The 25,564-nt window shown below is 39.8% G+C and overlaps 1 protein-coding gene across 2 annotated transcripts in view; it reads right to left on the bottom strand.

Annotated features, from left to right (window-relative positions):
• The window catches only part of MGA (MAX dimerization protein MGA), a 174,784-nt gene that overhangs the window by 105,138 nt on the left and 44,082 nt on the right, over positions 1–25,564 (bottom strand). The window contains exon 1 of one of the 2 annotated variants that reach the window (XM_046007126.1): positions 24,816–24,918. The exons of the other annotated variant lie outside the window; for it this stretch is intronic. The gene's annotated coding sequence lies outside the window, so the exon portion shown is untranslated. Of the gene's footprint in view, positions 1–24,815; positions 24,919–25,564 lie in introns of those variants that run through there. 2 annotated transcript variants of the gene reach the window in all.

Below are 25,564 nucleotides of genomic sequence, written 5' to 3'. Positions count from 1 at the left end.
CCCTCACCCAGCCTGCACATGCTCTTTCTCTCCCTAAAAATATTTTAAAAATAAAAGGCATCCTTATATAACCCAAGTTTTTAATATGCCAAGCTAACTAACTGCTAAAGCTGACACTCCTGCATTTTACCTTGCTATTAGAATTCTCTCATTTCAGGGGCGCCTCAGTGGCTCAGTCCATCAGGCATCCCAACTCCTGGTTCTGGCTCAGGTCATGATCCTCAGGGTCGTGGGATGGAGCCTGCGTAGGGCTCTGCATTCAGCATGGAGTCTACTGGAGATTATCTCCCTCTCCCTTGGCTCTTCCCCCTGCTCATGCACACACACACATATTCTCTCTCTCTCTCTCTCTCTCTCTCCCTATTCTTAAAAAAAAGAAAGAAAATTTCCTTCATTTCAGTTATCATAGCTAACCCCTGCTCATCAGCCTAACACAAAAATCTTTCCCTTGGTTTCCTTTGTTTGAGCTTTCAAAAAGATATTTTACTAAATTTAAGGGAGGTGGGGATAGAGAATTCATGGAATATGAACACAATTTTGATCCCAGATTGCTCTATAAACACATAAGCCCTATTCCACTTACATGCACATTTTTTCTATCCAAATATCTGAATGTCTTGTATGTGTTGAGGATAGGGCAAAGACTGGCACTTCTTGCACTGTTCAGATATCTACACTAGAACTCCAGAAGTTGGCAAAACTTAACAGAACCCACCAACAAAACTAACTATATTCCTTATCCAATCTACTCAGATCCCATCAACTCAGTTCCAGTATCTACCAGTGACCTACCTCTCTGAAGTGACTAAAATGTTTGGTTATCATCTTAATCTTTAGACAAAGCCATCACCACACACATCCCCAAAACCCCGGGGTTATGGTCTTATTTACTGTATTCCTAAATTAACACAATAAAAACCATTCTTAGAATAACAGCTACAGACAAAGTAACAAAAAAAGGCTTTTCACCAAAATAAATAAATAAATAAATAAACTTGCTTCACTAGCAATAAACTTGCTGGCATGTGTTAGGAAGCAGGAAAAAAAGAGGGAATCATACTAGTTTATACACAACCCCATTCCTGGCTACCATTTAGTACTGCAACTAAAACCAACTCCTCTATCTACAGGCAAAGTATGACTAGCTCCAATATGTGAAACCTGAACTAAGGAATTAAAAGTGGCAGAAAGTCCTTTCTTTCTTCAAAGAGCCCTATCTTTAAAGAGCCAACAATCTATTCAATAAAGAGCTCTAAAACCTTCCTAACCAGCACAGTAATATGATTAAAAGCATGTTTTAGAAAATGTTGAGAGAGGTAAAGATGGAAAGAGAGGACAGAATGTGAAAGAATGTTAAATCACCTTCCTTACCTTTTGCTAAGATTTTCCCAGATACCTCAAACCTAACTGCTATTCACCCACCTTTCAGGCATAAGTTTCTGTCACTTCCACAGGAAACTTTTCTTAACCCCCAAGGATCAGATGAGGTCTCCCTTTAATATGCTCTCATAGTACCCTTCTTTGTAGCACCTACCACAACTCTATTTTTATTTTTTTACAGATTTTATTTATTTGAGAGAGAGAAAGAGAGAGAGAGAGAATACAAGTGGGGAAGGGGCCAAGAGAGAGAGAAGCAGGCTCCCCACTGAGCAGGGAGCCCGATGTGGGGCCGGATCCTGGCCCTTTGGGGATCATGACCTGAGCCAAAGGCAGCTGCTTAACTGACTGAGCCACCCAGGCGTCCCCACAACTCTACTTTTAAAACAATGTATTGGGACGCCTGGGTGGCTCAGCGGGTTAAGCCGCTGCCCTCGGCTCAGGTCATGATCCCAGGGTCCTGGGATTGAGTACCACATTGGGCTCCTTGCTCAGCAGGGTGCCTGCCTCTCTGTCTCTTGCCTCTGCCTGCCTCTCTGCCTGCTTGTATGCGCTTTCTCTCTCTCTCTTCCTGGCAAATAAATAAATAAAATCTTTTTAAAAATAAAATAAAATAAAACTATGTATTAGTTAATGTCTTGCCCACTAGACTGTTAGCTCCACTCTATTCCAGTGCCTACCACCATGCCTGAAACACAGCAAACACATACTATCTGTTGAATAAATGAATATGAAACCATAGGTCCCAGTTTTCCAGGCAAGTCCAAATACCAAATACTGCTTTACTGTCAACAGTTTGGGATTTGGAAAGCAGGACCTATATATATTTAACCACACTCACATTATATATGCAAACAAGGATTCTGCTTTGACCAATGTTTTCCAAAGAGGTACAGTTTTAATTAGAAAAAACTAGTACCACTGACTCTCATCACAAATTATTTCTCCTTAAAGAAATGGATAAATATTATTGACAGATACTTGAAGAGATAAGAATACTTTCCTAGGAAAGTCTAATTACTTACTACTTTTTGCCTGAATGACTTTTGACTGAATATTTCTTAGAAAAATCAACAAAGGCAAACAGATTCTTTGAGTTTGTAAGAAGTATTTGAGTATGTAAGAAATATTATGATTCTTAATTTACCATACGGTAATAAAAGCAACAAGTTGTAATGAAGACTGCCATCTGCATATACTCATCTACAAGAAAAAAATCAGTAAATACCTTCAGAATTAAAGGATACCTTAGTAACAGTTTATTTTTTTTTAAAGATTTTATTTATTTATTTGACAGACAGAGATCACAGTAGGCAGAGATAGAAGATGGAAGCAGGCTCCCCACCGAGCAGAGAGCCAGACAGGGGGCTCGATCCCAGGACCCCGGAATCATGACCCAAGCCGAAGGCAGAGGCCTTAACCCACCGAGCCACCCAGGCGCCCCCCTTAGTAACAGTTTATTTTCTGTTTGTTTTACTAAGACCTCAAAGAAAAATGTCAGAAATCAGTAACATAAAGGAAGTTTAAAAAGTTAGTTCCAGGGGTGCCTGGGTGGCTCAGTGGGTTAAATAAAGCCTCTGCCTTCAGCTCAGGTCATGATCTCAGGGTCCTGGAATCGAGGCCCCACCAGCTCTCTGCTCAGCAGGGAGCCTGCTTCCTCCTCTCTCTCTGCCTGCCTCTCTACTTGTGATCTCTGTCAAACAAATAAAATCTTAAAAAAAATTTTTTTAAAAGTTAGTTCCAGATGAATTACAAAATAAAAAAGAATAGGTCTAAAAGAAACATGAACAATGAAAGTTGTCAATGTACTACTGAACCCTTAAAAGAAACATCTTATCTAGAAAAGCATAAAAGGAAAAACGGGAAGAAATTTACCTAAGCTGAGAGCTGCACAGAGCTTTAAAACGCTCATGAGAACATATAAAAAACAGAAAGTATAGTTCGAACTACTGGCCAAAGATGAGCTCTGGGAGACAGCAAGTAACCTTCAAGGCTAGAATCAGGCAAAAATCAAGACACTTCTAACAAAAAGAGAGACCGAAAAATTGTCCACAAATGCATATAAAAGAAGTTATGCCTACTTTACAAGAAGGACCACAATGCTTCATGAAAATGAGTGATAGTCAACATAACAATTCCTAAACTACTAGACATCACAGATCAGTAAAATTTGACCATCATAACGTGACCACATTTTTATATAACAAAATATACCACCTACTATAACCATTCTTTCTTAAAATGGTGGATATTTTAGGGGCTTCTGGGTGGCTCAGTCAGTTCAGCATCCAACTCTTAATTTTGGCTTAGGTGATAACCTCAGGGTCCTGGGATCAAGCCCCACATCAGGCCCCCCGCCCGCTCAGCAAGGAATCTGCTCCAGCAAGGAATCTGTTCGTTTCTCTCTCCTTCTGCCCCCCAACCCTACTCGCTCGCACTCTGTCTCTCTCCCTCTCTTTCAAATAAATAAATAAATCTTTTAAAAATAATAATGGATATTTTAAGACCAAGAATCTAGGCAGAACGCATCTCATAATGAATAATACTCTTTTATTTTGAATACATTTAGATCGATGAAAAATCTACTACATTGTCCTTCTTTCATGATATACTATTGAAACCTTTGCAGCAGCAGGGCACCTGGGTGACTCAGTCACTAATCACCTGCCTTTGCCCCAGGTCTTGATCCCAGGGTCCTGGGATAGAGCCCCATTGAGCTCCCTGCTCAGTAGGGAGCCTGCTTCTCCCTCTCCCTCTGCCACTCCCCCTGCTTATGCACACTCTCTCTGTCAAATAAATAAATAAAGTCTTTACCAAAAAAAAAAAAAAAAAAAAAAAGAGCAAGCGAGAGAGAGAGAGAGAGAAAGAGAAAAGAAAAGAGAACTTTGCAGCAGGTATTTAGAAATAACAGCTAACCATGTATAGCAAGGCTCCCTAGCTAAGATTTGGTTTCTGAGAAAAAATAACATATAAAGGCATAGAACAGGGTATAAGTCACCTTGCCAAGAAATCAAGAGTCAGCCTCTCCTCATCAATACAGGAGAAAGGATGTTAGCCAGGAGATACCCCAAACCAGACTACAGGAGATACTCCAATTCAGTCTAAAGAACAGCCTCTTGTTCAGCAAGCTACTCTGAGTGTGTGCTGGGGAGAGAGGGAGGAGGCAGGTTTCTGAAAACAAGATGATAGCTATTGCACTGTAGCAAAATCTCAGAATCTTGATAGGACTATGTGAGAACAATATAGTGAAACCAAGAATCAAGGTCAGACTGAGTGACTCTCCCAACTAATCATTGCATACTTAAAAACTGGAACACACAGTAGCTCATTGTGGCAAAAGCACAGGTAGGTCAAGCTACACTTAGATTAAGTGGGGCTCCAGGCATATCAGACATAAAGGAAAAATGGTGAGGGAGGGGTCAGCACTGTTTTATCTGAAAATCAACTATGGGATTTTAAATATGACTTAAAAAGAAACACCATAAAAGGATTTTTTTTTAAGATTTTATTTATTTGACAGAGATCACAAGTAGGCAGAGAGGCAGGCAGAGAGAGAGAAAGGAGGAAGCAGGCTCCCCGCTGAACAGAGAGCCAGTCATGGGACTCAATCCCAGGACCCTGGGATCACGACCTGAGCTGAAGGCAGAGGCTTAACCCACTGACCCACCCAGGTGCCCCATAAAAGGATTTAAAACCTTTACCTTGACTAAAAATGTTAGCCATGATATAACCACTGGAGGGCAGGGAACACCTGTTAAAGGACAGGAGAAAGCAGTACTGAAATAGAGAATATAAAGATTACTCAAAGCAACTTGAACCCAGTGCATTATACAAATTACCTATGTAGAGACCATAAATTGTACAGATTATACAGGGACAGTATTTTTCTTTCTTTTTTTTTTTTTTTAAAGATTTTATTTATTTGACAGAGAGCACAAGCAGGCAGAGAGGCAGGCAGAGAGAGGAGGAAGCAGGCTCCCTGCTGAGCAGAGACCCCCCCGACTCGGGGCTCGATCCCAGGACGCTGGGATCATGACCTGAGCCGAAGGCAGAGGCTTTAACCCACTGAGCCACCCAGGTGCCCCAGAGACAGTATTTTTATCCCAAAACTAGTTCCACCCAACATTCTCTGGGTTATGTAAACACAAATAAATAAGGATACAATCAATTCAATAATACTTGTTAAGCACTAACTAGACACTGAGTTTAAGGAATGTTTAAAATTAACTCCCTTTATGAAGCTCAAGTTCTATATAAAGAGACGGATGATCACACTGCAATACTGTTGGTAGCAGTTTGGAAAAAGCCTTCTAGGAACACTGTAGAACACATACAACCTAAGTAATCTAGGAAGGTTACAAAAGAAGAGTGGACTTTTGAGCTGCGTCATGAAGGAAAAATAAAATTAACGAAGGGAGCAAAAGAGGCATTGCAGGTAGCATCTACACAATAAACAAAGAATGCTTATTATCCAGAATTTGGAGATACGGCTGCCTTTATGGAACAATGAAGTACAATCAATGCAACAGGTAAGACGAGTATCATTCAAAAGTAACCTACCACATGAAATGGAATTGGACACTATTTATTTATTTATTATTATTATATATTATTATTATATATTATACATATTATATATATTATATAATATTTATTCAATCTACAACTCCATGATGCTCATGATATATATACATGCACTCATTTATTTTTTACTCAAGTATAATTAACAGACTCTATTAATGCTGTATTAGTTTCAGGTGTACAATATAATGATTCAACAATTCTATACATTTCTCAGTGCTCAACAAGATATATTTTTTTTAAGATTTACTTATTTATTTATTTATTTGACAGACAGAGATCACAAGTTAGCAGAGAGGCGGCAGGAGGGGAGGAAAGCAGGCTCCCTGCTGAGCAGAGAGCCTGATGCGGGGCTGGATCCCAGGACCCTGAGATCATGACCTGAGCCAAAGTCAGAGGCTTAACCCACTGAGGCTTAACCCACTGATTCACCCAGGCGTCCCCAAGATATTTCACCCATCCCTGCTTCTGGCAACCACCAGTTTGTTCTCTGTATTGAGTCCTTTTTTTAGGGCACCTGGGTGGCTCAGTGAGTTAAGCCTCTCATCGGGCTCTCTGCTCAGCAGGGAGACTGCTTCTCCCTCTCACTCTCTGCCTGCCTCTCTGCCTACTTGTGACCTCTCTCTCTGTCAAATAAATAAATATTTAAAAAAAAAAAAAAAAGAAATAAATTCCTTTAAAAAAAAAAAGTCCATTTTTTGTCTCTTTTTTCTGTTCACTTGTTTTTTGTTTCTTTAATTCCAGATACGACTGAAATCATATGTTATTTGTTTTTCTCTGACTTATACCTTCTAGGTCCATCCATGTTATTGTAAATTACAAGATTTCATTCTTTTTTATACCTGAGTAATATGCAATGGCGTGTTTGTGTGTGTGTGTATATGTTTGTATACACCACATCTTCTTTATCTATTCATCTCCTGAAGGACACTTGATCTCTACTCTATACTGTCAAATATTTACCAGGGTAAAGAAAAGGAAAGCTATAGAAGCACAATGGAAGGAGGAACTGTCACTGAAGTATATCAAGTACGGATTAATGTTAAATAAAGGATGTCTAGAAGTTAACAAAGGAAAGAAGGCATTCTAAACAGAACAAGTTGTACAAAGTCACACTATATAAAAGAGAGTATTCATTAATTCTCAAGTTAAACATTTACTGAGCATTCAACACCTACAGATCTTGAACACAAAGACAAGACATTCCCACTCTCAAGAGATTGCAATCAATTACCAGACAACCAATTATCATATACCCAATAATCAATAAAGAAGCAAAAACTAAAGAATCCTATTAGTAAGGAGAGGCTCTCTGTCCAGGGTACAATGGAAGCACAGCAAAGGGCAGCTAAATCAGACTAACGAGGTCCGAAAAGAATTCCCAGGAAAATGAAAAATGAGTAGAAATTACCAAAGTATCAAAGAGCAGAGGCAGGATGGGCACAAAAGAAAAGCATTTCAAAGAGAAAGTAACCTATGTAAAGACAAAGGAACAAGAGATAGAACACATTCAGGGAGCATAATTACTGTAATATGGCTACATTAAAAATGCCCAGGATCTGTGGAGGAACAAAAGGCAAAGGGAGCCATATTATACAATACACTTAGCAATCAAGAGTTGGAAATCCATCTTGCAGAAAAAGAAGAGCCATTCAAGGGATTATAAGAAGATATACGACATACTCAAACCCATGTGTTTTAAGAAAATTACCTGTAGCCACTGCTTAAGATGGTGTGGACCATGACAAAACTAGAAACCAATGAGACTTCTCTCTGCATGCACATAGTTGCTCATACCAGAAACCTAGCCATTCTTGATACCTATCTCTTCCTCATCTGGCCCCTGTATCTAATCAGTCACCAAATGTTCTTATTGATTCTACATCCTTGACCTTCCAGACCATGATATGCTATCAAAACACCATATACCTGCCCTTATTAGAATTTACCACAGGTCTAATTTTTACATTTGTATAATTCTTTCATTGCCTTATGTCTCCTGCCCATCCCACCAATGCTACAAACTAGACTATAAATTAGGAATTGTAACCTTTTTAAATTCTACATTGTACCCTCAGCACCTATTAAGGTATCTGGCACTTAGAAGCTCTCAATTTAAAATGTTTTAAATCCAAATGTTTCAGGGCAACTGTGGTGGCTCAGTCGGTTAAGCATCTGCTTTCAGCTCAGGTCATGATCTCAGGCTTCCTGGCCTGAGTGGCGCTCCTTGCTCAGCAGAGAGTCTGCTTCTCCCTCTCCCCCTTCCCTCCACCCCATACCCACTTGTGCTCTCTCAAATAAATAAAATCTGAAGGAAAAAAAAAGACCACAGACCTGTAAGGAGTCCATGGAGGGGGTCTGGGTGGGGGGCATGAACACCCGAAAAGGGTATGCAAAATTTGTTGTTATCTATGTACTTCTCTGGAAAGAAGGATGTAACTTTAATCAGATTCTTAAAGAGATATGGAATCCCCCAAGTATTTAGGAACCACTGATCTGAGTGGAAACATCTAGTAGTCATTTGGTGATAAAGGTGTGATCTTTAGCTATATACAATGTTTCAGGAAATAACTGAAGTCAGGGATTTGTAAAAGTTTGTCCAAAAACATATAGAGAGTGACAGATCTCAGGAGGGTTGATGTCAGAACCCTGGGAAAATAGACATTTACAGGGTAAGTAGTAAAAGAAGACTCTAGGAAGGAGGAGGAGAAGATGTCACAGAGGTAACAGAAATATAGGTGAGCATAGCATCACAGAAGCTAAGGAGGAAAGAATGTTTCGAAGAATATGTCTCAAAGCAATCAGTCAACAGAGCCTAATGACTAAGGAGTCAACCAATGAAGAACAAAAAAAAAAAAAAGTGTCCAAGGAACTACAGTTTCATAAGTTCAAAATACAAAACAGAATAGTACAGAGTGAGAGAAGAAACTTTCAGTTATGGAATGAGTAGGTCACCAGAATAAAAGGTACAGCACAGGGTATATATTCAATGGTATTATAATACCATCCTATAGCTACGGATGGTAGCTACACTTGTGGTGAGCATAACATAATGTATAAATTTGTCCAATCACTATGTTGTATACTTGAATTAATGTAACATTTTGTGTCAACTATACTTCAATAAAAAAATAAACAGCCCATGAACAAAGTAGACTAGAGTAACAGGACATCCTGAAGACCAGGAAGTATGGATATCAGGATAGATATCCATCCTGGTATCAGGGTCTAGTGCTCTAGAGAGACTTATACTGAAGATACAGACTGGGAAATCATCGATGTATTTGGAAGAATTAAAAGAAATGAAGTTGGGGTGCATAGGTGGCTCAGTTGGTTGAACAGTTGTCTACAACTCAGGTCATGATCCCGGGATCCTGGGACTGAGCCCCACATCGGGCTCCCTGCTCTGCAGGGAGCCTGTTTCTGCCCCCGCCTCTGCTGCTCCCTCTGCTTGTGCTTTCTCTCTAAAATAAATAAAATCATTTAAAAAAAAAATAAATGAAATTGTTCAGGGAGCTCATCTGGTGGTGGGGCTCTAATCTGGAATCCGTGAATGATCCTGGGAGAGGATGACCTATGAAACTCCAAAAATTGTGAGAATTTTGTTTTAACGTATATATGGTAGCAACTTTCTAGAGAGAGTCCATTAAGTTTTATAAGACTTTCAAAGAAGTGTATGACCTCCAAAAAAAGTTAAGAACCACCAGAGTGGAAAAAGAAAACAGGAGGAGCTAGAAAGAAAATAACTCTGGAGAACGTCAACATATTAAAAAAAACCCTGAAGCTCAGGACACCTGGGTGGCTCAGTCGGTTAAGCCTTTGGCTCAGATCATGATCCTAGGCTCCTGGGATGGAACCCGCATCCGACTCCTTGCTCGGCAAGAAGCCTGCTTCTCTCTCCACCTCTGCCTGCCACTCTGCCTGCTTGTGCACATTCTCTCTCTCTCTCCCCCCATCTCTCTCTCTGACAAATAAATAAATAAATAAAATCTTAAAAAAAAAAAAAAAAACTGAAGCTCATCAAATGAGATTAACAAATCTAAAGAACTAAAAGTAGGAACGCCTGGGTTGCTCAGTAGGTTGGGTTGGCTCAGGTCATGATCTCAGGGTCCTGGGATCAAGCCCCACATCAGGTTCTCTGCTCAGCAGGGAGCCTGCTTCCTCCTCTCTCTCTCTCTCTCTCTGCCTCTCTGCCTACTTGTGATCTCTCTGTGTGTGTGTCAAATAAATAAATAAATAATCTTTAAAGAACTAAAAGTATACAGGAAGAGAGGCAGTCTGTCTGGAACTCAGAAAAAGTAAAATGTCCCCTGGCTTCCCTACTTCACTAGTTTTATATATCCCTGACCTATACTACCTCTCACTACTAGAAGAAGTGTAAAAGAGATGAGAGGGTAGGCAGATAAGATTCAGCAAGAATAAAAGAAACACCAAGGACACAAAGACTAACAGGTCTTCTCTGAGTAGGATCTCTAAAGTGCAGGCCCTAAAATTTCACAGTTTAAGTAATTAAAGCTTGAAAAAAGAAGGATAATAGCAGATACACCAAAGCGGTTACATGATGTGGTAAAGAGCAAATATTCTAGAGTCCCAATAAAACCCAACTCTACCACTCCCGATTGTGTGACTTGGGTAAATTACTCAATTTCTTTGTGCCTCAGTTTCACCATCCTAATTTTTTTTAAAGATTTTATTTATCCATTTATTTGAGAGAGAGAGTACATGAGCTGGGAGAGGAATAGAGGGAGAGGGAAGCAGACTCGGTGCTGAGAGTGGAGCCCTACACAAGGTGCAGTACCACAACTCTGAGATCACGACCTTAGCCAAAACCTTGAGTCCAACACTTAACCAACTGAGCCACCCAGGCCCCCCCACTATATTTTTTTTTTTAAGATTTTTTTACTTATTTGATAGACAGAAATTACAAGTAGTCAGAGAGGCAGGCAGAGAAAGAGGAGGAAGCAGGTTTCCCGCCCAGCAGAGAGCCCGATGTGGAGCTCGATCCCAGGACCCTTAGAACATGACCTGAGCCGAAGGCAGAGGCTTTAACCCACTGAGCCACCCAGGTGCCCCCAGACGCCCCTATATTTTTAAAGTTCCATTTTTAAGTAATCTCTACACGCAATGTGGGGCTCGAACACACAACCCCGAGATTGAGAGTCGCATGTTCTTCTAACTAAGCCAGCCAGTTTCATTATCTTTAAAATGGAAATAATCGGGGTGCCTGGGTGGCTCAGTCAGTTAAGCATCCAACTCTTGGTCTCAGCTCAGGTCTTCATCTCAGGGTCATAAGTTCAAGCCCCTTAAAAACAAATAAATACACAAAAATTGCTTTCATTTATACAGCTAACTTCATCAAAACATAAACTTAAAGGACGCCTGTATGGCTCAGACGGTTAAACAGCCGACTCTTAATTTCGACTCAGGTCATGCTCTCAGGGCCCTGGGACAGAGCTCCATGTCGGGCTCCCCATTCAGTGGGACATCTGCTTAAGGATTCTCTCTCTCTCTCCCTCTGCCTCTTCCCCTGCTCGCATGAATGTGCATGCTCTCTCTCTCTAAATAAATCTTTAAAAAAAACAACTTATATTTGTATTGATTATTTTTCTAAGGTGTTAATTTAATCTAATGCATCTCTAGTAATTAAGCTACAACAGCCTCTCTATCAGAAATCTATTGGGGGGGGGGGGGTACCTGGGTGGCTCAATGAGTTAAGTATCTGCCTTCAGTTCAGGTCATGATCTCAAGTTCCTGGGATGGAGGCTGAGTGGGGCTCCCTGTTCAGTGGGGAGTCTGCTTCTCCTTCTTCCTCTGCTCCTCCCTCCTACTCATGCTCACATGCATACTCTCCTCTCTCTCTCAAATAAATAAATCTTTGAAAGTCCATTTTTAAAAATTAAAAATAAAGAATGAACAACCACCACAGACATAATATACAATAAGAAGAAACAAAAAACTATGTGGTTTTCACTCAATACTGATAAAGGATTTTGGACCATACCTATAGTAGAAGTATACCTAGCTTTCCCAAATCCTCCCTGCATATAAACTCCATCTACTTACAATTTCATACCACTCTGTCAAAGTTTCTACAACCTCATAATCTGTTAAGACTTATGGAAACGGGTGCCTGGGGTGGCTCAGTCAGTTAAGTGTCTGCCTTTGGCTTGGGTCAAGATCCCAGAGTCCCCAGACAGAATCAGGCATCAGGGTCCCTGCTCAGCAGGGAGTCTCTTCTTCCTCTCTCTATGCCACTAACCCCTGCTTGTGCTCTCTCCTTTCTCTCTCTGCTAAAGAAATGAATAAAATCTTAAAAGGGGGGGGGGGGCGGGGCACCTGGGTGGCTTAGTCGTTAAGCACCTTCCTTAAGCTCAGGCCATGATCCCAGGGTCCTTGGGACCAAGCCCACCATCGCATCAGGCTCCCTGCTCGGTGGGGAGACTGCTTCTCCCTCTCCCACTCCCCATGCTTGTGTTCCCTCTCTCACTGTGTCTCATCAAATAAATAATTTTTAAAAATGTGGAAACAGAAAGTAAGAATCAGCCAAAATTAAAATTACAAATCAAAGATAAAAGTACATTCCATTTTTTAACTTATTATACACTTACTAGTACGTCAAAATCTTAAACACATTTTTTCTTATGGGGAAAGAAAATTCATATTCCTGTAATATTTTCACATAAAAACCTAAGATTAGAAACTCAGAAGTCTAAGAGCTCTTCAGGCAGTGCATAAAAAACATAAAATTGTACACGTCTTTCCTTAAACAAGTAAAAACCAAACTACATAAACTCTCAATCTTTCTTTTTTCCTTCTTTCTCTTCTAAGATGATATTAATCCTGGGATTAATCCTGGATTAAGGAAGAAGCTGGCTAACTATTATAGCCCACAGAGGCCAACGAGGGCCTGTTTTTATTCAGTCTATGAGCTAAGAATGGTTTTTAGATTTTTTTAATGGTTGGGAAAAAATCAAAAGAGGAATGTTCCATGATAACAATTTCACAAAGTTATATATAACTTAAATTTAAGTGTCCATAAATAAAGCTTTATTAAAACACTTCTACATTTATTTACATATTGTCTATGACTGCTTTTGCAATGGCAGACTTCAGTATTTATGAGACCATATATGGCATTCTAAATGGTTTTACGCTGCTGCTCAGGACACTACAAATAACAGTGATGCAGTTATATAACTTGACAGCTTTTCGAACACTATACTTACTGCCATACATTTTATTTTTTATTATCACAGCATACCCTTCAAGTCAAAACAAGAAAAGATAAAAAGTAGGCTTCAAATATACTTTTAAATACAGTATAGATAATTTTACTATCAAATTAGATAACAAAACATACGTTTATTATATGCCCTGACACTACAGCTATGATGAGAATACAACATACATCAACATTACCAGACCAAACACTCATCACAGTATTTAAATTTACAGGTAAACACAGTCAGAAAAATTTGGAAAATTTAAACAGTAGGCCTTATCACAGCTGAATTTCTTCACAAAAATAAAAAATGAATATGCAATCAAAGTAAGCTTCTGAATGGCTCATTTGTTAGCCAAGCAAGAAAAGCATTTTATCAATAGCAAGTTAATTAAATCATGTTTATTGAAGCCAAAGAAATGCATCTACAAAATTTATTTAAGATTGTAAGCCTAATGGTAAGGACAGTTACTCAAAAAAAAGTATATTATCAATTAAGAAAGAGGGTGCCTGGAATGCTCATTCCATAGAGCATATAAATCTTGATCTCAGGGTCAAAATTTCAAGCCCCACATTGGGTATAGAGATTATTATTAAATCAATCGATCAATCAATCAATAAAACAATCTCACAATATCAAGGCAGATGATTTTGAATGTTTCCTTGGCTCTTGATGAATCGATAGGAGTATAAATATTTCTCGGTTATTACCATTTATTTGAAAAGGTAATACAAGTTTGAACTAAGTAATTATAATTAGCCTAAATAATCTGCAAGGAACAACAGGCAAGATGATTTTCAAAGATTCTAGGAAAACACTAATTCAGTGCAACCTAAGGTAGAATCTGCTATGATGTGTTACAACTGATAGCGGTCAAAATACATATGGGCAGAAAAAAAGTCTTAACTGGACAAATTTATAAAGTTCATGAAAATGTAGGATGTTTAAACAAGGCTATGGTTATTCATTGCAATATTCATCATAAAACAGTCTGCAGAAAACATCTATCATGTGTTACTCAACTAGTAGTGCCAATAGTTAATTCTAAAAAAAAAAGAAAAGTTGGGATGCCTGGGTGGCTCAGTCAGTTAAGCCTCTGCCTTTGGCTCAGGTCATGATTCCAGGGTCCTATGATCAAGTTCCACATCAGGCTCCTTGCTTAGCAAGGAGCCTGCTTCTCTCTCCACCTCTGTCTGCCACTCTGCCTGATTGTGCACTCTCTCTGATAAATAAATAAAATCTTTTAAAAAAAAATTAACTTTGCTCTCATGGACTTAAGTATCCTTGATTCCATTAATTTTTGCCAGAAATAGAAGATGTATATTCTGATTTGCCTTACCACTAAGAAGTTGGCAAGCTTAGCAGGGATAGTTTTATTGCAATTTTTCTAGCTGAAATTTTTCTGAATGAGAAGAACTGCCCTCAACCACTATTACTGAACACTAAAATAGCTTTGGAAATTAACTTTTCCTATAGACTGAATAATGTTTCTCAATGAAATCAACCTAAAATCAAAAGGCAAAAGTGATTATGTGCAAAACTTATACTGCAACCAAGTCCTTTAAATGAAAACAAGGTTTGAATCACAAGTAATGTCATGCTACATACACACATGTTGTCAAGAGTTATATGCAAGATGTCCACTCCCACACCTCACATCTGTTAGAATGATTAGCATCAAAAAGACAGATAAAAAATGTTGCCAAGAATGTAGAGAAAAGGGAACTCTTGTGCACTACTAGTGGGACAATAAATTGGCAAAGCCACTAAGGAAAACACACTATGGAGGTTCTTCAACAAACTGAAAACAGAACTACATATGATTCAGAAGTTCCACTTCTGGTTATATATTTGAAGGAACTGAAATCACTGTATGGATGAGATATCTGCACTCCCATGTTCACCACAGCATTATTTACAATAGCCAAGACATGGAAGCAACCTAAGTCTTCATCAACAAATGAATAAAGAAAATGTGATATATATTTGTGTACACACACACACACACACACACACACACACACACACACACACGTAATGGAATACTATTCAGCCATAAAAAAGGAAGAAATCTTGCCATTTGCAACAACACAAATGGACCCTGAGGGCATTACACTAAATGAGTAAGTTAGACGGAAAGGCAAATACTGAATGATCTTACTTATCTATGGAACCTTTAAAACACACACACACACACACACACACCAAAAAAAAACACCTCATCGAAAAGAGACCATATTTGACATTACCTGGGCAAGAGAGTTGTGGGGCTAGTGGGACTGGCTGAAAGTGGTCAAAAGGTACAACCTTCAAGTTATAAAATAAATGAGTGCTGGGGGGATGTAATATACAAGATGACTATAGTTAAAACTGCTATATGGTATATTTATTTGAAAGTTGCTCAGAGACTCAATCCTAAAAGTTCTTTTCACAAGTAAAACAAAAAGAAAGCAAGAAAGAAAGAAAGAAAGAAAGAAAAGAAAAGAAAAGACTTTTTTCTCCATTTTGCTTTTTTTGTATCCATATGAGATGGTGAATGTTAAGTTACCATTGTAATCACTTTATAATGTATGTAAGTCACTATGCTCCACAATAATAGTGCTTTACGTCAATTATATCTCAATAGTGCTTTATGTCAATTATATCTCAATAAACTAAAATGGGGAAAAAAAAGTAAAAAAGATGCATTCCTATACAAATTCATAACAGATCTATGTTACAAGTTCAAACTATGGTTTCAGCAGTGTATTCAGACCTTAGTACAATTGAAAGTGTATTTCCCTATTTCAAAATCTATGTACCTGTGCAGCTGAAGGTTTCCACCTACTTTTAAACTGATGTGATTAATCTGCAATTCATATCAAAAAGGCAAATACCAAGGAGAAAAATCTAGCAATTCTCTATATGCTTTCCAAGCAATGTACCTGCTCAATGAGAAACATATCAGTATTTGGCAGTAAATTTCTGTGTAAAAGACATTTTCAAAGATGAAATACAGGGGTGCCTGGATGGCTCAGTTGCTTAAGAACCCAACTATTTTGGCTCAGGTCATGATGTCAGGGTTGCTGAGATGAAGCCCAGCAACTGGCTCCACATCCAGCATGAAGCAGGGTTAAGATTCTTTCTCCCTATCTCTTAAAAAAAAAAATACACAAAACTTCAAACAGATCAACAATAACAGATGAATATTTCCAATCAGTTCTGATGCTAAGGAATGCTAATTTTGAACATCAAATAAAATGTTATCCTCCCCCCCAAAAAAAATCCTCCATTTTTCTCATTAGTAGATATGTATCACCAAAAAAAAGAGGGAGAGAGAGATTCTATTAATTATATTTTGAAATTCATTAATAAAAATATTTGTGGAAATTTGGTTTTTTTCTCATTACAAAAGTACCTACACAATACCCTATTTTGCCTCTTGTCCCACAAAGCCTAAAATATTTACTATCTGGTCCTTTACAGGAAAGGTTTGCTAATCCTTGGGTTAAAGCATTATCTTTAACCAATAGCTACACAGCCTTAGATATCAATTAACTTCTCCAGGTCTTTGTTTCCATATTTATAAAATGAGAGGAACTGAACAAAATCTGTATGGAACTTTACAACTCTAATTTCCAATTCTAATAGTATCTTCTATATTCATTTCATGATAGTATTTTGAATGGGAGCTTATGCCAGTTTATTAAGTATGAAGAAATGTCCTACTACCCAAAGTATGAAGAAAATACTTTATTAAATCACAGAAGATCAAGTATTTCTCAGACAACTGGCTATACACATGCAGAAGAATGAGGGTGGACCTATATCTCATACCATATGCAAAAATTAATTCAAAACAGATCAATAATCTAGGGGCACTTGGCTGGCTCAGTCAGTGAAGCATGCCACTCTTGATCTGGCCATTCTGAGTTCGAGCCCTACATTGTGTGTAAAGATTACTTAAAAAAATAAAATCTTCAAAATGATCTAAACACAACACTGAAATTATAAACCTGTTGTAAGAAAACAGGGAAAATCTTCATGACCTTGGGTTTGGACCCTATTAAGATATTGAAAAGACAATCCACAGAATGGGAGAAGATATCTGCAAATCATGGATACTGGATTAATACCCAAAATATATAAAGAACTCCTACAGTTCAACAACCACCAAAAAAATCCAAGCCAATTCAAAAATGGGTAAATGACTTGAACAGACAGTTCACCAAAGAAGATAAACAAAAATGGTCAATAAAAGCACATGGAAATATGCTCAAAGTCATTAGTGATCAGGGAAATGCAAATCAAAACCCCAGTGAGATGCTACTTCCCTCAGACTAAGATGGCTGTAATTAAAAAGACAGATACTGGGGCGCCAGAGTGGCTCAGTCAGATTAATGACTGACTCCCAGCTGCAGCTCAGGTCATAATCTCACGTGTCATGGAATCTGAGCCCCATGATGGGCTCTGCGTTCAGCAGGGAGCTTGCTTTAAGATTCTCTCCCTCTGCTCCTCTCCCCACTCATGCACTCCCACTCTCTTGCAGTCTCTAAAATAAATAAATAAATCCTTTTTTAAAAAGCAGGGGGGCCTGGGTGGCTCAGTCAGTTGAGCATCCAACTCTTGGTTTCGTTTGGGCTTGTGATCTCATAAGAGATCACATAGGAGTTCTCATAGGAGAGATCAAAGCCAGCACCGGGGTCTGTGTTCAGCAGAGAGTCTGCTTAGAGAGTCTCTCCCTCTGTCCCTCCCCCAACTTGTGCTCACTCTTGCACACTCCTCCTCTCTAAAAAATAAAAAAATTAGTAAATCTTCAAAAAAAATAAATAAATAAAGACAGATATTTATAAGTGTTGACAAGAATGTGGAGAAATTAGGACCTTCATACATTGGGTGAGAATGTAAAATGGTACAGATGCTTTGGAAAAGTTTGGCAGTTCCTCAAAAGGTTAAATATGACCCAGTAATTCCACTACTAGGTATATATTCAAGAAAAATGAAAATATTTTCACACACACACACACAAAGTACATGAATGTTTCTATTAGTATTATTTATAGTAGCCAAAAAGGGGAAACAATGCAATTGTTCACTAACTAAAAAATGGATAAACAAAATATGGTATATCCAAACAACTAAATATTATTTAGCCACAAAAAGGAATGTACTACCAATACATGGTACAACATGGATAAACTTGAAAATTGGTGCCTGGGTAGCTCAGTGGGTTAAAGTCTCTAACTTCACCTCAGGTAATGGTCTCAGGTCCTGGGATCGAGCCCTCCATCGGGCTCTCTGCTTAGCAGGGAGCCTGCTCCCCCCCCACCCCCACTGCCTGCCTCTGCCTACTTGTGATCTCTGTCTGTCAAATAAATAAATAAAATCTTTTTAAAAATTATAAGTGAAACTCAATCACAAAGGACCTCCTATTGTATGAACCTATAGAAACACAAAGTAGAATACTGGTTGCCTAGGACTGGGGATATTGCACCTCAGTGTCCTGGGATCAAGACCTATGTCGGGCTCTCAGCTCAGTGGGGAGTCTGTGTCTCCCTCTCCCTCTGCCTCTCCTGCTTGTACTCGCTCTCTCAAATGAATAAAAAAAAAAATCTTTAAAAAAAGAACCTTATTCCCATTAGCAGTTACTTTCTATTCTCCCCTTCCCCCATGCAATATCCCCAGAGGCAGAGGGAAAGGGAGACACAGACTCCCCACTGAGCTGAGAGCCCCAAACGGGCTCCATCCCACGACCCTGAGATCATGACCTCAGCCAAAGGCAGGTGCTTAACCATCTGAGCCACCCAGGCGCCCTGTAAGTTTTCTTTTTGATGTTATGAAAATGTTCTAAATTTGGGGGTAAGATTGGGTACACAACTGTGAATATACTAAAAACCACTGAACTGTATACTTTAAATGAATTTTATGGTATGTGAATTATATCTCAAAACTTCTGTAAAAATCACATAAGTCTTACAAATAAATGAACAATAGAATACTAGTGTCACAAAATTAAGATCTGAAAGTCATGCAGTCTTAACTACAAGAAAAAAAATTACAACACTTCTCTAGACTGAACTTCACTCATTCATAAATTCTCATAGTGATTTTAAGGTTAGCAAGAACTTCAAGACAACTAAACAATGAACATCATGTTGTACCTCAACTCCTTGGCTTAGCATAAAAAGACCTCAATACTCTGGATTCATCTTTCTTTCTCATTACTACTATATGCTGAACTGCATATGCCCCACACTTTTTTTACCTGAACCTTTTGCATATACAATTTCCACTGCTTTAGCATCTTCTTCCTGTCTTCATAGTCTATCATATCAACATCATTCTCCCTAATCTCCTCATATAGAAATCCTCTCATTCTTTTGTGTGTGTGGATTTCCTTTTTTTTATTTAAATTCAATTAATTAAGATGTAATGTATTATTAGTTCAGAGGCAGAGTTCATTGATTCATCAGTCGCACAGAACACCCAGTGCTCATTCAATCAAGTGTCCCCCTTAATGCCCATCACCCAGTTACTCCATTCTCACACCCCCTTCCCCTCCAGCAACCCTCAGTTTGTTTCCTATGCTTAAGAGTCTCTATGGTTTGTCTCCCTCTCTGATTTCATCTTGTTTTATTTTTCCCCAGTTTGCTTCTCTTACATGATTCATACAGAATCATGCTGTATGTACTGTTCTTTGATGCGCTTGTTGGAGATATTCTCGGCCTAGCACACTCCTTTTATCCATTATATATTCCACAGAATTAGTGTCACTGTTTGGGTTGCTTCATTCTGCTATTATAATTATGCCCACTTTTGTGCACAAACTTGAGCACAGGCTGGAATTTGAGAGGAAGAGTGCCAGTTTGAGCCCTTGGCAATCTGAGGTGAAGGCGTGTTGACTTGGCACTGAGCAGGTGGCAGGCTGTGCATGGTGACTCAGTCAGGAGGGTGGCTGGACTATGAATTTGGGAGCCACCTGATGGCATGTGTGACAGGGACGTGGCTGGTTTTTGCCTTTAACTTTGTTTTCCTTTCTCAATTCTTGCGAGCATCTTTATGAGCATTACTTTAAATTCACAATCAGACATATTACTCACCTCCACTTTGTTTAGGTCTCTTGCTGTGATTTTGTTCTGCTCTTTCATTTGGGACATATTCCTGTCTCCACATTCTAATTCTGAGTCTGTTTCTCTCCTGCACTTGACGGGAGTGGCTTTATGAAGAAGAGGGCCTGCAGTGACCTGCTGTGCAGGGTCCCCTGTTCCCCAGAATGTGGCACTTCAGGGGGTCTCCCCTGTGTGTTGTCTGCCCCCTCCTGTTGTGGCAGAGCTGTGTTTGTCTTCAGTCCAGCCTGCAATAGCTCTCTGCCTGTTGTGAGCAGAGTCTGGTCCCCACAGTGTTAGTGGGCCAGTCCACCGCTGCCTTGGGCCTGAGTTGAATAAGACCAGGCATTTGCCAGAGATGAAGTAATACCAAACTGTAGGCACTTTCCCAGTGTTGTCTCCTGAGAAGCTTTTGTTGGTGTGTGGGGCCTGTATTCAAACCAGGTGCCTGATCCCAGCCTGCTACTGGAGTGATAGTCAGACTGCTATGTGGTTCTCTTCCCCTCTCCCTGGAGCAGGACTCACTTCAGAGTGGTGCCGACCCTTGTCTGGGCTGCACACACACTGCCAGGCTTTGTGGCACTGCTTTGATAGGATCTTGCCATGGGCAGCTGCAAGGGTGGATCTGCTTAGCTGTGGGTTCTTGTCTATGTTAGGCCGCAGAAAGTCTGTTCAGCCAGCTATCCAGTTGTTTTCTGGGTTATTCATGTCAATGTAGGGACTCTCTAGATGGCCACATGGCAAGACTTCAGCCCAGGGTTCTCCTACTCCACCAACTTCCTACCAGTCAATCCTCTCATTCTTAAAAGTCTAGTACTTTCATGGAGCCTATCTAGATGCCCTTATTGAGGTAAACCCTGGTCTTCTAAGCAATCTAGTTCTCACCAGATTGGTCAACAAAATCACAGTTCCCCCTCAAGGTAAAAGCTGAACCAACAGCCCTCTGCAAATTAAAGAGCTGTGTGTCAGTGTCTTATTTCATGTAATCTCCTAATCTCCATATAAGTACCACATGATCCTGGTTCAGAGGCATGGACCTGACCCAAAGGTCACCAGTCCTACAGAATGGCCATCAGCCTAGGAGGAAAAAGCTTACTTAAAGGTTAGCCCAACAAGAATGAAGGATTCTCTCTCTTACATGCAAATACACTCCTTCTCTCAATAGAATGGGAATAGTAGGAGGGACTTGTGCCGGTGGGAAGCAAGAACAGAATCTGAACCAACTGCCAGAGAAGAGGCCTTAAGAAAACATGGACCAGGGCCACCTGAATGGCTCAGTCAGTTAAGTGGCTGCCTTCGGCTCAGGCCATGATCCCAGTGTCCTGGGATCCAGCTCTACGTCAGGCTTCCTGCTCTTCTGGAGCCTGCTTCTCCCTCTCCATGCCACTCTCCCTGCTTGCACACTCACACACGCGCGCTCTCGCTCTCATTCTCTGTCAAAAATAAATAAATAAATATATATATAGATAGAGAGAGAGAGAGAGAGAGAACATTGACCATACATAAGATGACACCATAAGGTAAGGAAAAGCATATACAAAGAAGAGGATGAAGTCAGGGCATAGATGAGACAGAAATGGTATAACCAGACTTCAAAAAAAAAGACATTAAGAAACCCCAAAGCAGGGGTGCTTGGTTGGCTCAGTAGGCAGAGCATGAGATTCCTGATCTCAGGGTCATGAGTTCAAGCCTGCCTGTTGAGCAGAAAGTTTACTTTAAAAAAAAAAGCCACCCAGGTGTCCCTCCCCTCAACAACTCTTTTAATTATTTTCTCAACTCAATTCCCCCCCACCCCCATCATCCCCTGTCCAGGCCCTTCATGATCAACCAACAACCTTGCTCCTGACCTTATAAAGATATGCAAATTATCAGGCATACCCTCCCTCTACCCAGATTTCCCTACCTATAACTTTATCTATATTCATACATCTCCCTATTTTTATTTCAGTCCCAAAAAATGAGGCATTCCTCCTCCTGTACAAAGCCAACCCATCCATCTGTATTCCTGACCCACATGATGACTTCCACCTGTTTCCTACCTCATTCAACATCTTGCTCTATACCATATCTTGAATCTTCAACCTCTTTCCTTATTAGCATCTTTCCCTCACCAAGTATACAAGGTGAGGTTTTAACATAAAAACAAAGCCCTTCCTGACTCCTATCCAGCCTTCTCAGCAAACCTTCTCACAGAGAAATAATTCTTTTTCTCTCCTTCTCCCTCCCCACTTCCTCTTCCCTTAGTCCTTCTGGCCCAACACTCTCCCTCTTCCTCCCTCTCACTCCCGTGCTCCCTTCTGTACTCCCTCCCCACTCCTCTCTCTACCCTCCTCCTTTATCACCTACCATTTACTCTTCCACCAACTATAAGGGGGATTCCATCTTAACTCCCTACTAATACTACTTTTAGGATAACCATGACTTCTCTCTTTTTTTTTTTAAGATTTATTTATTTGACAGAGATAGCAAGAGAGGGAACACAAGCAGGGGGAGTCGAGAGGGAGAAGCAGGCTTCCCACTGAGCAGGCAGCCCTAAGTGATGCAGGGCTCAATCCCAGGACCGGGGGATCATGACCAGAGCCAAAGGCAGACACTTAACAACTGAGCCACCCAGGCACCCCCACCATGACTTCTTTATCACCAAGTCAAATTAATATTTTATCTTTTTCCACACTCATGTATTGTAATTGGCACTTTAACTGTTTCCCTCTTACTATTTTCTACTCGTTAGCATACTGGCTGACATATAGTAGGCACTCGAATATATTTGAATAAATTAACAGGGGTACAAAAATGAAACAATATCATGCACATTTTTGTCAAGGGAATGAGAAAGAGCCAATATCCCATGAAATGTTCATGGTAATTAGCTATAACATCAAGGGTCAAATCAGACTAAGCAGCATGTATTAGTCAGTAGTGGAACAATTGGCTCAATTATATGGTTTTCTCCAGTCATCCTCAGCACCCAGAAATCACAAACAGAAATCCAGGACTGATGATAACCAAGGGCAAAGGAATGGAAATGCTAATGGAATCTAGAGTGCTAAGAAAACACAATGCCAAAAAAAGAGAGAGAGAGAGAAACAGAGAAGGGAAGAGCACAACACAAACCTTTTTTTTTTTTTTTTAACTAAATACCATGTGATAGACTCACTACATATAAAAACTGAACCTGTACATCATAAGGACACAGATAAAGAGTAAAAGAGCTAATAAGCATAAATCCATCTAAGGCACCAAATCTTAAGATTTCATAAAAACTTGAAGTTTTATTTTTTCAAAGCTTTTTTTTTTTTCCCCTACTGAGGCATTTTATTTGCACATGGGTATTACAACCCTAGAAAAAGAATCCCAGGATTTTCCCTCCTGTGTGTTTTCATATTGCTTCTTCATGGTCTATGACGCCAGCTGAGGTTGTCAGTACAATGAAACCAAACTGGCAGGAACTGGAACAAATTATTCTGCCATTTTTCTAGATCTCTGAGTTGTACATCAAATCTGGGGCTGATCACTCCACCTCTGTTTAACCTCCTGTGAGGATCAAAACAATTTTCCCAGCTCCCTAATCATTAATGATTTCAAATTGACCAATTTAATCATGCTTTGTCATCACCATGAGAAAAGATGACTCTGGAGCGTGACCTAAAAAGAACCTGGCAGGGGTGCCTGAGTGGCTCAGGCTGAGTGGGTTAAGCCTCTGCCTTTGGCTCAAGTCATGATCTCGGGGTCTTGGGACTGAGTCCCACAACTGGCTCTCTGCTCAGCAGGGAGCCTGCTTCCACCCGGCCCTGCCTGCCTCTCTGCCTACTTGTGATCTCTGTCAAATAAATAAAATCTTAAAAAATAAAAATAAAATTAAAAGAACCAGGCATTTGCCTCTCTTTTCAGCATTGTTAATGCTCTTGTGTGCATCTGCCAGGACATTCACACCCACCATTACAGCCACATAGAAAGATGGCAGAAAAGAGCTAAGCATAAATTAATCTAAGGCACCAAAATCTTAAGAGTTCATAAAAACTTGAAGTTTAGGGGTGCCTCGGTGGCTCAGTGGGTTAAAGCCTCTGCCTTCAGCTCAGGTCATGATCCCAGAGTCCTGGGATAGAGCCCCGCATCAGGCTCTCTGCTTGGCAGGGAGCCTGCTTCCTCCTCTCTCTCTGCCTACCTCTCTGCCTGCTTGTGATTTCTGTCTGTCAAATAAATAAATAAAATCTTTGGGGGGGGGGGAAACTTGAGGTTTAGTTTTTTTCAAAAGTTTTTAAAATGTTTTCAGAAGTGAACAAGCAGAAGACACAAGAGAATGCAGAATTCCTGCAGTCTCATGCCAAATTTAAACTACTGAAAAATTCACTTTACTTTGTTTCGAAGGAGATTTCTTCCCACACATTTTCCCCTAATTATTCCGTCAACATTTTAAATGATTTCAAGTGCTAATGTCAGCAGCAGTTCTTATTAAGACACATTCCTGACTTACAAAGAAACCTTTCCAGATATAAGATAAAGCCTGAGAGGCCTAAAACTCTCACACTGTAGTCCTAAAACACCTCACCTTCTTGCTATTAGAAACATTCTGTTTGGGGCGCTCAGATGGCTCAGTTGGTTAAGCGACTGCCTTCAGCTCAGGTCATGATCCTGGAGTTCCAGGACTCCTGAATCAGGCTCCCTGCTTGACACGGAGTCTGCTTCTCCCGCTGACCGTTCTCCACTTACGCACGCGCTCTCTCTCTCATTCTCTCTCTCTCAAATAAATAAAATCTTTAAAAAAAAAAAAAAAGAAAACATTCTGTTTAGTAAGTTTTTTTTTTAATAAAGACCTATTTATTCGACAGGGAGAAAGAGTATGTGCATGCACACACAAGGGGGAAGGGAAGAGGGAGAGAGGAAACCCAAAGTGACTCCAAACTGAGCAGGGAGCCCAAAACAGGCTACATCTCACAACCCTGAGATCAGACCCGAGCGGCAACCAAGAGTAGGATGCATAACTCACTGCGCCATCCAGGTGCCCCAGATTTAATGAGCTTTACGGACTCTATTCAAAGCAGATAACTTTCTCAAACACGTTGCTAACAATAAGCTACAGATTTGTGTAGCATTTCAAGTTTCTAAAGCGTTTTAACATCTACTTTCTTCACTGTTAACTCACATGAAGTCTATAAAATAATCAAGGCAACCATTAATATTCTTTCACAGTAAGAAAACTAAAACCTAAGTTGTCCACGGATTATAAAACACATAGCTAAAAAGTGGCAATGAGGCATAATCACCTCCAAGTTTTCTCTCTCCTACTCCTTTATCCTC

Source organism: Meles meles, chromosome 6, assembly GCF_922984935.1.
Source record: "Meles meles chromosome 6, mMelMel3.1 paternal haplotype, whole genome shotgun sequence".
NCBI lineage: Eukaryota > Metazoa > Chordata > Mammalia > Carnivora > Mustelidae > Meles > Meles meles.
The sequence above is the reverse complement of the archived record's forward strand: the minus strand, read 5'-3'. Positions and strand labels throughout refer to the sequence as shown.